This window comes from Photinus pyralis, unplaced genomic scaffold (genome assembly GCF_008802855.1).
Source record: "Photinus pyralis isolate 1611_PpyrPB1 unplaced genomic scaffold, Ppyr1.3 Ppyr1.4_LG1, whole genome shotgun sequence".
NCBI classification, from domain to species: Eukaryota; Metazoa; Arthropoda; class Insecta; order Coleoptera; family Lampyridae; genus Photinus; species Photinus pyralis.
The window spans coordinates 41,348,409-41,360,357 of record NW_022170249.1 but is presented as its reverse complement, the minus strand read 5'-3'; positions in this window follow the sequence as shown (position 1 = coordinate 41,360,357).

Genomic DNA, 11,949 nt, shown 5'->3' with positions numbered 1-11,949 from the left:
GGATTGTAGGGACAACGCGTTAGAAAAACACAGAGTTCGTTCGAAATTAAGAAAAGGCACAAGCCACCAACTGGTGTTCGTTCGCATACAATAGTCGTCGTCGTTCAACGCTGAACAATTTACCCCCTTCGTTTCGCCGCCTGTCCAGCCACCGCAGTGGACAATTGAACAACCACCAGCACTCTTCTTTGTATATACACAAGTAAGTTCCCTTTTATTAATTCGTCCTGTCAACCTCAATTTTGCAGTGGGCCGCCCTTACCGGTCCGCCAAAAAATACAATAGTTCATACTACACATTAATTTTTGTCATTAAATCAAGTCATAAATAGTTTGTACGTACATTTCTTTTCAATTTCCTTTTTTGACAAGGCACGAGAAAGATTTCCCTTCATACATACAGTCCACTTAATCGTTTGTTATTAACCCTTTGTACCAGCGCGGAACATAATTAAAGTTTGAGAGCTGATTACTGAAAAATTAGGTTGTTGTATACCCACTAGCACGAAAATAACTACGTCTTTCTAAATCGATTTTAGTGGATGTGGTTTCTGAAGAACATTAAATGACAATTGGAATAGTAAACAGGGAGGAAAGTGGTATGTAAAGCATAAAAGTAAGCGGTTTTAGAGTGCCGTGCAGAAAATTCCAAAATCCATTTCGCTTTGAGAACCGCAGTACCTAATGTACTTTACTTAAAATTAAAGAGGTTCATTTACGTACATCCTCTATAACTTCCATTAATAAAATCAATGGATTGTATGTATCTAAACACAAAACCTTTAAAATAAGTTGAATTGTCGAAAACAAGAATCCACAATTTAATTTTTTTGTAATTGCGTCATTGCTCTTCCTCCAAGTTCTTCTTTAATCGTTTCATGTTATTCCTTCTCTGCACCTCAACCGTTTAGTTATAGACAAACACAGTCAGATCTTAGGAACATCAATATTTGTGTTTCACAAATCGACATGTAAATGATGAGTAACAGGCAAATATAGACCATAACGGCTATCAATTAGCGAAAACCAGAAGTCTATAGGTGGCCCAGGTGCCAAGGTCTCGATAGAACAGACGACAGACAGGCAGATGACGGAAAATCGAGCACATGAGCGTTACCTCAACTTCGTTGTGTTACGCTAACAACTTATAGTTTTGAAATTTAAAGAAACTGTTATTTTACCATTTCTCTTACCTGTATCACACTGTATATCTCCCAAATGGTTAATGTTAGACAAAAGCTCTTATACGTTTTTTTTTGTAGGAAATAATGATCCTGTATTTTTGAAAGTATATTGAGGAAAAACCGAAAAAAGGACCTTAAATTCAAAATGTCAGTATGTTGCGCACTCCCCACATATGGGCTTTTTGGATCTGTTCAAGAGAGAGGCCAAAAGAACATTATGACCCAATTTCAAAAAGATGTTTTTACATTTTTATTTAACCTGGATTATAATCGTATTAGTTCATGTAAATTAATATTCTTTCCTTGATTAAATAAATTATGTATTAAAAGTGGATTACTGTCCTAAATTAACACACTTTCTTACTGTGGCGATATCCTTTTGATACCAGGCAAAGTCTGTATAATAGGAACTGGCTATAGCTACTATACATGGTGTTTCATAATTGAATATCAATATTTGAGAGGGCGATTTTTGGGTCGATTTTAACAAACAAAACTTCATATGAACCTATGTCCTATACGTCTTAACTTTTGAGATACAGGGTGGTAAAATAAATCATTTATTATTAATATCTGTAATACCACTTTAGATTATTTTAATGTAATTTGGCATGTATGTACTATGTATCCAGAGGCATTTTTTAACGTACCACATTTTTTTAATTTCCACCATTGGCGTTCGTACGGAATTTCACATGCCCATTTTGGCGAACATTGATGGTACGCCACTGATTTCTTTGAAAATAAAATTTATTCTTGAAATCCCCAATCATTTCTAAGCACATTTGATCCCTTTGTTTTTTTCAATCTGATGCACGATTTTCACTTAAAAAAATAAAAACCATTTCTCTGCATGATCATGACAGTATCGTTAGTATGACAATATCACCGTGCAGAGAAAAAAATATTTTCTTTTTTTACATGAAAACCGTGTGTCGCATTGAAAAAAATCAAATGATCAAATCTGCTCATAAATGAAAGTATTTTTTTCTCTGCAAAATTAAAAAAATGTGGTACGTTAAAAAATGCCTCTGGATACGTTATTGGTTGGTTTTTGGTAGTTTTCTACGCATCCCTGGTAAATTTATTGGTATAGATGTTAAGGGAGTTGAAAAAAAACCTTTCAACGGACCTTTTAAAGCCTGCCTATCTCACGGAGGCGGACGCTACTACCCCTAAAGTGCAGTCCCTTCAACCGTCTCCTTTACAGCCTAACGTTTCTGATTGCGTCATCGATTTCAAAAAGGTGCAAACACGATAGCACAACTTTACTTAAGTGAGTGACCTTTTCATTCTCTTCATAACTTGTGAAGGTTATTGGGAGGGGGAGGGGGGGGTGCTGTGTGGCCTGATTAATATCGAAGGCCGCCGATGAAGGAGAAGAGGAAGAGGAAAAATAATTATTTTGATTAACGATCCCGCACTTTGAATCTCCACTTTCAAATTTTATAATTTCAACCTTGAGCTACAAATTTCAGGTATGGTTTGCTTTAACGTATTTCAAATTTGACATATTTGTAGGTAATACTTTTCGTAATGTACAGCAAATTATAACATTAAGTTGATCCATTTTCCTGTCATCTGAATTGGAAGCGTATTTCTGCTATTATTTAGTGCAATCCAGTGCTGTTTGTCGTAACAGTACGTGACCCACTTCCTACTGCAATTTTTCATTCAGTGACATAAATAACCTTCCACCACAGACTTTGTTATTTATCAATATGCACTTATCATTTTACGTTGTAAAAAAATGCATCTCTTGATTTATAATTTCATTGTTTGCACAAAGTTGGTTTTTATAGTAACAAAATATGAAAAATGAGTTAAGCTCTAACTTTTGTTGAAAATAATGCTCCAACTTAGTGCCATTTTTCACATCTTGAATTTTCAATACCATGTATATATAACAAAACGTGCAATGGAATGTGAAAACTAAATGAAGTAGAAGAAATCGATTGATCTCGGTGACATCCGATGATTTGTCCTAGATATTATTCCTTAGTTGTTTGTATGATTTATAGGGCAATTTTGAAAATACTAAAAAAAAGACGAAACGTCAAACGGCAAAAAAAAATAAAGATAACAGTTGGAACTAAAACCAGAGTTTCGTAATGGGAATGGAATTGGCAAGAAACGGTGTGAGTTTGAGTAATTTCCTTCGCTTGAATTGACTACTGCAGGACATAGGAAATCGAAACGCACTACAATTTTGTCCCTTAAAATTGATTGCTTTTTCTCTGTGTGTTAGATTTATTTCCAAACGTTTGTAGAAATACTGAAAGCGGCGATTTGTTGGTGTTTATTTGTACTTCCTTTTGATGTATTATTTGTTTAATTAAAATACGGCAGACGGAAATTTCGAAAACGAAGCTATGAACTGAAACGCTCGGATTGTGCACTTTGAATAATAACGCATTTCTCGGTCTAATTAGCATATTGTACCGTGATTAATAACTTCGAGCCGTGTCGTTTGATCTCTCAGAAAAAGAAAGCGCACCGAAGCACTAATTGACGTGAAGTGAAAGGTTTTCTTTTCATTCACTTGTTTCCTGGAACATTTTCTGATAATTACGTTTCAGCGGTAAGCTTGTAATAATTATATTCTTTATAAGAGGAAAGCACCCATTTTTGGCGGTTTCATAGAATAAATTCGCATCACGCTCCCCATTTTTAACAGCAAAGTTGTTTGTCAATCCAATATAAGTTTTGACACATTTTAGAAGAGTGACGAGAAGGCATTTAAAACTCTTATTTACGGCAACTTTGCAAGTTACTTTGCGTTCAACACTTGCCATTTGCAGTCCCCATTCAACGGTTTGTATAACTCAATTATGACTAAGTTGCTGAAGGTAATGAACGAATAAAATTGTATTGTCCTTTTAATAGCAATTAGTATTTCCAAAAGCCATCACCGTTTAAAACTTTCCGACAAATCCACATTTGATTTGTGAATTTAAAGAGAAATTTTGCGTCCAACTACAATCCATTTTCTTGAATGTCTTTAATACCACACTAACACATGAATCCGAAATTTAACATTTGAATTCAAATTAGTTTTTTTAGTAAAAAGGGGATTAACACGTAGTCAGAGATTAATATCAAGACAGTTTTCCGCAGAAAACAACGGAGTTATAATCGTGAATATCAATCAAATGTAATTGTATCGAAAACTAGTTTGTAATCGCGATTATCAACGTTATATCGTTATATCAAGGAGTCGACGAAAAATAAAAACATTACCTTTGAATTCTGGTTGTAACGACCATCTGTAGTGAATAGTGCGGTACATAAAATATTGCGTAAACAATGCCAACGTCTGACACGGAGGCACTTCGTATACTAAAACCGTAATTAATACTCAAGCAGAATCAATAATTCGAATGATTTTACACTAGCACACGCACAATTTTGATTCGGCCGCGGTTTAGTCTTACAATTCGGGTAATACAGCATAAACGTGACGTTAAATTCTACAAAACTACTTTACAATGCACAAATAACTAAATGCCTATTGATCTAATCAATTCAAAATATAAATGAGATAAGATCAGCCAATTCTTCGGAGTAAAACAAATAACGTAACTAAAAATTGTATATATCCGCTTCGGACAAAGCCTCGGCGACTTCAAAACTAATTAACGGGAAGCGGCAAAACGATGGTGGGAAACGGCTGAACGGAGGAACGGACGGACTTGAGCGCCACTAGGTAAAAATCTGGCCCCTGGTGGAGGTCGGCGGTAGCAACAGTCTGCGGGTCGGTCTCGGTAGCCTCTGGGGTAAACTTAAACGGAGAAACGGTAGTTCCAGGAATTCGGCACGGTCAAAGTAGTAGCTTCTACGGAACACAATTACGGGAAAATGTACGGAAAATCCCCCTCATTTTTCGAAAATAAAAACTTACCTTTCGAAAAATCAACGGATCAGAAAAACAACAAAACTACTTACTCGTGACGATAAAGAAGGCAAAAGATTAAGCTACGGTACGGTAAGTACAAAAAAGCTAAAAAGATGTAACTTACGGCAAGTAAAATGGCAAAAGATGTTACGAAAAAATGGCGGTTCTTACAAAACTCACTCGTGACGGTAAAAAAGAAAAAGATAATACACTTACTTCTGCAAGTAAAATGCAAAAGATACTAAATTGAGCGTTTACCTTATAAAGAAACCCAATTTGGAAGAAGTGGACCAGGGAAATTCCAGCTCGTCACTGTATTCGCTCCGAAAGCGTTGCAAATTAATTCGGTTTTTAATTAATTACTCGGCCTGTAATTATAAGATGGCCGTCGGATTTCTCGTTTCTTAAGCGCGCTCATTTTGATATAACTCTGGACGCCGTCTGCCGGTTTTTTTTCAACTCATTAAAACGTCATTCATTAACCATGCTTACCCAATTAGGCGCGATCAAATTTTAAGACTCATCAATCCAATTAATACCTATTGTTAATTGAAATTTTCCGAAGCAAAAACTGTTGTCATTATCTACACACCGCCAAATCTGATAACGTGTAAACACTCGTTGTGGAACTCGTTATTCTATCCTGGTTTTCTCTCATTATGGGAATCTAAAATGTTTAACTAACGGCGCTAAAATATCAAAATATTAATTTACCCCCTTCTTCCCTGACAAGAGACCATTTGGCGGCTGTAAGAATAATTTAATTATTACTACCGAAAGGGTTGGAAAAAACTGATTGATTCATTACATTAGCGGCGTACTTAGCGGCGGTAAAATAAACAATTACACAAAATGTAAACACATACCACTCACTCTTGAGCGGATAATTAAATTCCGGAACTCTTCACTAACGAAGCGGTTCTCGATACCGGGTGTTCAGCAAAGCTCGACGTCACAAATGTACAGTGTGGAACTTCGGGTATGAACTTCGGGGCGGAAAACGAGTGCTTTGTTACATTATGTCTGATTCTCCCTTTTCTCCAGTACTCATCTGCTTTCTTTCTTCATTTTGTGTTTGTCTGTGCTCCACTCTTCCCATCTCTCTATGGGAATCCCTGAGGCCACCACCGTTTGGTCTATAGTGATGTTTCATGTGAGGTAGGGCCGACCTACTTTCCATTCTTGGGCACCTGCAGCATATGGTCTTTGTTCCTCCTGTTTATATGTCCCCAATATCTCAGCTGCCACATTTTCAGTCTCCTGGTGATCGTCTTTCCTTCTTGTAATTCCCTTATCTGTTTTCTTGTGGGGTTGCTGTTTTCCATCAGTATCCTCAGTGCCTTCCGTTCCGCCCCCCTCAATGTTTGTCGGTTGCTCTTTGTTAGCGCTGAGGTGTTTTTATTTGGTGCTCGGTCTTCTTCCCTAACCATTGTATACTAACTAGTATACCTTATCCTTAGGCACGCGTTTATAATTCTATTGGTTAGGAATTTGGACAGTCCCAGCAGCGTCAGAGAACTGGCTATTGCTTCATGCTTCACTTGATCGAAGGCCTTCGCCGGGTCTATTGCTAGAAGCCATAGTTTGGTTCCTGCCCTTCAGTTGTCCGTTGATCTGCCTTTTATGAAATCTGCTTAGTATACTGGTGTCTTGGATGTGTGGCCCTCTAGGCACTGTAGTAGGTAGGTTCCGCATATCTTGTATTTCGAACTGCGTAGCGAGATTCTTCTGTAATCGTCTGTTCCTTGTGGTGACTTGGCTTTTGGGATAGGGACCTGCACTGTCTGCTGCCATTCTTTGGGGACCAAGTTCCTGGTCCATACCTCCTGACTTAATTCATGTAGATCCTCTAATAGCCATTCTGATACCTATTGTAGCAATTCGGCCTGGACCCAATCCTGCACTGGCATTTTCCCCTTTTTTCAGTCATCCTAGTATCTCCCTCATTTCTTCCATAGTGGGGAGTGGCCAGTAATCGTTCTCCTCGGCGAATTGGGGAGTGGCCAGTAATCGTTCTCCTCGGCGAATTCATTGATTTCATGTTGTTCAAAGGCTCTGATTTTCTCCTCTCTGTCCTCCCTTAGCTCTTTCTTTGCTTTTTGATATAATGAGAAATACAACTGAAAATTAAATAATTCGTATATCATTATACGAGAAAAAAAATTCCTTCGATTGGTGTCATTATAAACCCTCTAAGTTAATATGGGGAGCAACAGTTTGTAAAAAGGCACACATGAAGCTAAATTATAGAGGCAAAGTTTAGCATAATTACCATTTTCATTTCACGAAGAAGGAATCACTTTCCAATTACATACAACACTTCTTCCCCTGTATATTAGGTAAATATAATGCAATTAACCCAATTTTAATTAACGACGTATAGGTAGAGAAGAGAAGATAGAAAATTGTTACACAACCCCATATATCGTAGTAAGTAATCACGAAAGCTTTCCAAATTGCGTTCGAGTCTGAACGTGAATCGGCGTCGCGACGCTACATCTTGAATTGGGACTGCAGTCTATACGTTGAATTAATCTTCGAGATCGAAACTATAAATTATTTGTGTTTTATGATAGAATCCCACTGTTCTATTTTTATACGTGTGCGCCACAAGAAACGATTTGGCTTACTTTATTTAATCCGGTAGGAAATGAATAATACCACAAAAAAGAATAATGTTCATCGTTCCTATTTCTGTTAGCGTCAGATTACGGACGCTACGTAGATAAACTGCAGAGAAATCAATGAAAGTGTATTACTAAGGGAATGGTGGTAATAATGGAAAGTCAACGGGATTCTAGACGCACATGCGAATGATATCGAGAACGTACTGACAAGTTAACCCTATTCCATAAGACTTCCAGGGGGATTAGCCACGATCTACTACTTACACTCTGGAGGATTGTCACTGCCACGAACTCTCAACAGAGCTGGTAAACCCTACGGACGTGCACTGAATACATCCATCACTTAGCGAATTAGGTTAGTACTTCAGCAAAGGGAAGTGACAAATAAACTACCTAGAAGAATCCAACTTACTGACAGGAATTTCTATGTAGCCGTTGGTTAAAAGCTTCGAACTCCTTTTTTATCCTCGCCCGTAGTAATTAGATAATTGCAAGGAAGGTATTCATGCAAATTAGTTTACGTGCGCAATATTGAATGCTATTTCGGATTAAGATCCGCGGTTTAATAACTGAAATTTTATAGGGGAGTTAGTTTTAACAGTATCAAGGGTTGTAATCTAATAATGGCATCACTATTCAAGTGAATTAATTCGTGATGGGGTTGAAATTTTCATTAAATAAATTTAGTGATCGGTCGCGATATATTTTTTCTTTCTTATGACCCTAAAGAAAACCTGGACATAAAATTGTTGGAAATTGGTGGCGAACTTTCATGTACAGGGTGTCTTAAGTTGAGTAGGATAACATGGCTATCTTTGTTATTATTATACTTAGAGAATAGAGATTCGGTTAAATTGGCAAAGTTGTGTAGTTTTTGATGCTGATGGATATTTCGATGCGATATTTTGAAAAAATAATTCGTCTCGTGGATAATTGGACAAAAGTGAAAATCGCCATTGGCAATAATTCCATGGCTGATTGTGATTGAAACCAAATTTGTACGTTTATTGCTTCGCATAGTCACCATCGACACGGCCATGGAATTATTGTCATAAGAAATACATTGTAAACTTCGAGGCAAAAATGCAAGGTTGATTCCCAAATGAAATACTAAGTGTTTAGTATCACTGGTTTTTTAATTTTTTTCTCTATCGAGTGACGTAAAAATCCAATACGGCGTCTATTTAAAATAAGGAATTTGATGTCAATATCTCGAAAACCGCCATTTTGAAAATTTTCTTTCTACACCAATTAAATTTTTCCCATCGAATCTTGCGACTTTTATTTGAAACTTTTTTCGATAGGTCTCTTTGTTACTAAACTATTTGAACTTTTTTCCAATTATCTACGAACTTTAAATGCACAGGTTGTGGTGTTTATCATAAATCGCCAGAAAATGTAAAGTAAAAAACAAATGAATATCGCGAAATTTGTAAGAAATACAAATTTGGTAAATTTTTAATAGAACGCCCGGTATATAGTTAAAATTTTGAATACATTTTTTCTTTCTTATTTCAAAAATATATAATAATATGTTGATAATTTTACTTTAGCTGTTTTTGAAATATTGCATTTATTTACTTTTTTATATATAAGATTTACCAAATTAGCATTTTTTTACTAACTTCAATTGTTTTTTATTTTAGATGTTTCGGCGATTTATGATAAACTCCTCAACCTTTGAATTTAATGTTTTTTTTGCTATCTCCTATAATAAACGCGGTACGCCTTGTCTAAGTATACCGAATAACTCTGTACAACCTGTGTACAGTGTATTCATTCACTGATTTTTCGAAAACCACTAATTAAAGTAAAAAACGCCGAGACACGTCAAAAAATTTGTCAAGGGGCACAACTTTTTAATCAAAAACTCTTCACCCCCTTTCATCCTCTGCCCCCCAGAGTCATTAACTTAAAAATTTTAAATGACAAGTGGTATCGAGTAATAGCTTGTTTGAAAGGTCCTTTCGAGATCCTTTATTTTGACGTTTGATTTTTTTAAATCTGTCGATGCGTTTTCGAGAAAATTAGAAAAATCTTTATTTATTTGTCCTATCGTAATTTGTTCAGATAGAAAACAAAAACAAACGAAAATATCACTTATTTGTTACTATGGGAAAGAAAGAATTGCTGTCAGTTACCTTTGTGACAATCTTGGGATAGTGAAAAATAATTTATTGATTCAGATTTTACTCCCAAAATTTTTCTAATTTTCTCTAAAACGAATCGGCCGATTTTTAAAAATCAAACGTCAAAAAAAGGACTTCGAAAGACCTTTGAAACAAGTTATTACTCGATACCACTTGTCATTTAAAACACAAGTAGTCTACAAAGATCCGATCACAGCAAAGGAAAATATGTTGGAAAGAATCGGCCATAATGCCTTCTGATCGAATCAAAGGAAAGGAAAAGAAGTCTCCAAAACAGTAAAAAAAAATGCTTGAAACATAGGATTGAAGGCGTCCCTTAATCTTTTTCGATGTGTTTTTTTAATTTGTGTATTGACAGTTAACGTAAGTTGTAATTCACATGGCAGCAGCGTTTATGTTCTTCAGGGCAATCATGATTAGTATTAAAAATTATGTTATTAAGGAAAATGTATATATTAGTAACTTGAAAACTATCGATTTAAGGTATAGGATAATGTCATGTAGGCATTCTATTTGAAAAAAGCGACTTTTTCTTTAAAAAACTGTAAAAAATGTACATACAATTTGTGAAGAACCTGTGAATTTTGTGAAAAATGATTATGATTAAGTATTCGATTACCTAACCAGGAATCTGTATACGCAGTAATGGTAGAAAACTGCCACTATTTTTAAATTAGGAAGTTCATGATCGAGAACCTTTGTGTTGGTATGACTATGAGTGCTTAATCTAATAATATAAAGCTAATTAGCTAACGAAAGACCCTGTATAGGCAAATATTATGCAATATGACGGTGATACATCGGTCCTATATAAAGAATTCAGAAATTAAATTAAGAAGCTATGGTTAATTTATTACCTAAATGACAATAAATTTATAACAGTCTTCATATGGACTAATTGTTCACTAAATACAACCCGACACTTGGTACCAGTGAAACGTAAATTTACGTGGTTTCATTTATTACAACTAAATAACAATAAATTCTGTTTTTTATTATTTATTGATTAACATAACACAAGGGCGTCGAAGTTGGAAACGAACTGAAACGCAATTCCATTTGCTTATATAGTAAACCTGAGTGCTCATGAATCTGTTCCAATGTAGATTCTAGAGAACACAACACGTCATATTTCCGACAAAGATTCGGTCACATCCGCCTTCGTTGTTTATCGACCATGACTAATCTTCCACGCCACGTCGATGTCTATCGAGATTTCTAGAAAGTTCGCTACAGTATATTCCACCGCGCTCTTCAATACTTTAATAAAATGAAAATGGGTGGATGGGATGTGTTCAACATTGAATGTAAAGAATTATTCCATCTTTCAACGGAGCTATTAGTTATATGACGCGTCTGCTAATAGTTCTACATTTTATTTGTCATAGTATTGTTCTCCAACCGTTGCTCAACCAAATAATCATAAATATTTTGAAGTTGTGGGTGTTGGGACATTATGTACTAATGCTGTACCCATTCTGATATACAGACGAATATCAGCATATTTGGATTTGAAATGTGTTGAAATAGGAGAATTTACTTAATCATAATCATAATCTTTATTTTCTCCCATTACTGTACAAAGTGATGTTATTCTAATTATAAGCGCCCCATCTTAATTAAAAATAAAAACAAGTTAAATAATTCAAAATAAAGCTAAGTTTCTAGTTTACCTACATACAAATTTCTAATTAAAACACATAGCCGCAATGAATGTTGAATTAGGAATTACATTAAGTGCTATCGAATTATTGATAGAGCTTTGTGTATATTTTCTTTATCTTTTAACAGCCACAATTTTATCTCTTTTTGCCTTTGCTTAGATGTTAAGTTAATGGGAATTTGGTCTAATATGAAGTTATGTAATTTGGGACTGTAATGTCCTCGTTGTGAGGGAGTTGGATTTATTAAGAATTACTAATTATTTATTGCTATTACTTCTTATAACTAGGTGTTTACATTGTCGCTGTTAGACCAATAATTACCGACTGCACCTTCTACAATCTGTGCAACCCACTACCATTATTGTTTATCCTCTCAGTAGGAACCAGTGGCACTAAATAATTAAAGTCTAACTTAGCAAATGCTTGTATT